This window comes from Arachis stenosperma, chromosome 2, assembly GCF_014773155.1.
Source record: "Arachis stenosperma cultivar V10309 chromosome 2, arast.V10309.gnm1.PFL2, whole genome shotgun sequence".
Taxonomy (NCBI): Eukaryota; Viridiplantae; Streptophyta; class Magnoliopsida; order Fabales; family Fabaceae; genus Arachis; species Arachis stenosperma.
Genome location: NC_080378.1, coordinates 28,028,222 through 28,031,082, shown reverse-complemented (window position 1 = coordinate 28,031,082; position 2,861 = coordinate 28,028,222). Strand labels below are relative to the sequence as shown.

General features: G+C 39.0%; 1 non-coding gene across 1 annotated transcript; it reads left to right on the top strand.

Moving 5' to 3' along the window:
* The first annotated feature begins 1,392 nt into the window (after positions 1-1,392).
* Positions 1,393-1,500, top strand: LOC130964820 (small nucleolar RNA R71). Its single transcript, XR_009080891.1, has one exon. It is a non-coding gene; the product is annotated as a small nucleolar RNA R71 (small nucleolar RNA).
* The last annotated feature ends 1,361 nt before the right edge of the window (positions 1,501-2,861 follow it).

The following is a 2,861-nucleotide window of genomic DNA, read 5'->3' as shown; positions in this document are numbered from 1 at the left end:
GATGATGGATTCATCCATGCATTTCCCAATCTCTAGGACTATGAAATCAGTAGGGATGTAATGGTCTTCAACTTTTACCAGAACATCCTCTACAGGTCCATAAGCTTGTTTCTTTGAATTGTCTGCCATCTCTAATGAGATTCTTGTAGCTTGTACCTCAAAGATCCCTAGTTTCTCCATTACAGAGAGAGGCATGAGGTTTACACTTGACCCTAAGTCACACAGAGCCTTCTTGAAGGTCATGGTGCCTATGGTACAAGGTATGGAAAACTTCCCAGGATCTTGTCTCTTTTGAGGTAATTTCTGCCTAGACAAGTCATCCAGTTCTTTGGTGAGCAAAGGGGGTTCATCCTTCCAAGTCTCATTTCCAAATAACTTGTCATTTAGCTTCATGATTGCTCCAAGGTATTTAGCAACTTGCTTTTCAGTGACATACTCATCCTCTTCAGAGGAAGAATACTCATCAGAGCTCATGAATGGCAGGAGTAAATCCAATGGAATCTCTATGGTCTCATTTTGAGCCTCAGATTCCCATGGTTCCTCATTAGGGAACTCAGTAGAGGCTAGTGCACGCCCATTGAGGTCTTCCTCAGTGGCGTTCACTTCCTCCCTTTCCTCTCCATATTCGGCCATGTTGATGGCTTTGCACTCTCCTTTTGGATTTTCTTCTGTATTACTTGGGAGAGTACTAGGAGGGAGTTCAGTAACTTTCTTGCTCAGCTGTCCCACTTGTGCCTCCAAGTTCCTAATGGAGGACCTTGTTTCAGTCATGAAACTTTGAGTGGTTTTGATTAGATCAGAGACCATGGTTGCTAAGTCAGAGGGGTTCTGTTTAGCATTCTCTGTCTGTTGCTGAGAAGATGATGGAAAAGGCTTGCCATTGCTAAACCTGTTTCTTCTACCATTATTGTTGTTGAAACCTTGTTGAGGTCTCTGTTGATCCTTCCATGAGAAATTTGGGTGATTTCTCCATGAAGAATTATAGGTGTTTCCATAGGGTTCTCCTAGGTAATTCACCTCTTCCATTGAAGGGTTCTCAGGATCATAGGCTTCTTCTTCAGATGAAGCATCCTTAGTACTGCTTGGTGCATTTTGCATTCCAGACAGACTTTGAGAAATCAAATTGACTTGTTGAGTCAATATTTTATTCTGAGCCAATATGGCATTCAGAGTATCAATCTCAAGAACTCCTTTCTTCTGATTAGTCCCATTGTTCACAGGATTCCTTTCAGAAGTGTACATGAATTGGTTATTTGCAACCATTTCAATTAGCTCTTGAGCTTCTGTAGGCGTCTTCTTCAGATGAAGAGATCCTCCAGCAGAGCTATCCAAAGACATCTTGGATAGTTCAGAGAGACCATCATAGAAAATACCTATGATGCTCCATTCAGAAAGCATGTCAGAAGGACATTTTCTGATCAATTGTTTGTATCTTTCCCAAGCTTCATAGAGGGATTCTCCATCCTTCTGTCTGAAGGTTTGGACTTCCACTCTAAGCTTACTCAATTTTTGAGGTGGAAAGAACTTTGCCAAGAAGGCATTGACTAGCTTTTCCCAAGAGTTCAGGCTTTCTTTAGGTTGTGAGTCCAACCATATCCTAGCTCTGTCTCTTACAGCAAAAGGGAATAGCATAAGTCTGTAGACCTCAGGGTCAACCCCATTAGTCTTGACAGTGTCACAGATTTGCAAAAATTCAGCTAAGAACTGATGAGGATCTTCCAATGGAAGTCCATGGAACTTGCAATTCTGTTGTATTAGAGAAACTAATTGAGGCTTAAGCTCAAAGTTGTTTGCTCCAATGGCAGGGATAGAGATGCTTCTCCATAGAAGTCGGGAGTAGGTGCAGTAAAGTCACCCAGCACCTTCCTTGCATTGTTGGCATTGTTGTTGTTTTCGGCTGCCATGGGTTCTTCTTTGAAGAATTCGGTTAGGTCCTTTACAGAGAGTTGTGCCTTAGCTTCTCTTAGCTTTCGCTTCAAGATCCTTTCAGGTTCAGGGTCAGCTTCAACAAGAATGCCTTTGTCTTTGTTCCTGCTCATATGAAAGAGGAGAAAACAAGAAAATATGGAATCCTCTATGTCACAGTATAGAGATTCCTTGAGGTGTCAGAAGAACAAAAAATTTAGAAGGAAGAGGTAGAAGAATTCGAACTTTAATCAGATAGAGTTCGAATTGTGCATTGAGGAGGAGTGGTACTCCATGAATAGAAGGATGTGAGAAGAAGGGAAGTAATTTTCGAAAATTAAGTAAGAGATTTTGAAAACATTTTGAAAAATACTAATTGATTTTCGAAAGTAAAAGTGGGAAAGAAATCAATTGATTTTTGAAAAAGATTTTGAAATTAGAAATAAAAAAGATTTGATTGAAAACTATTTTGAAAAAGATGTGGTTAAGAAGATATAATTGGTTTTTTTTTTATAAAAAGATGTGATTGAGAAGATATGATTTGAAAAACATTTTAAAAAGATTTGATTTTAAAAATAAATGACTTGCCTAACAAGAAAAGATATGATTCAAACATTAAACCTTTCTCAACAGAAAAGGCAGCATACTTGAATTGTTCAATCAAATCATTAATTGTTAGGAAGTATCTTTGAAAAAAAGAAAGAAATTGATTTTGAAAACATTTGATTGAAAAGATTTGATTTGAAAAAGATTTGATTTTGAAAAACTTTGAAAACTTGAAAAAAAATTGATTTTGAAAACAAAATCTTCCCCCTTGTGCCATCCTGGCGTTAAATGCCCAGAATGGTGCACATTCTGGCGTTTAACGCCCAATGCACTACCTTTTTGGGCGTTAAACGCCCAACCAGGCACCCTGGCTGGCGTTTAAACGCCAGTCTGTCCTTCTTCACTGGGCG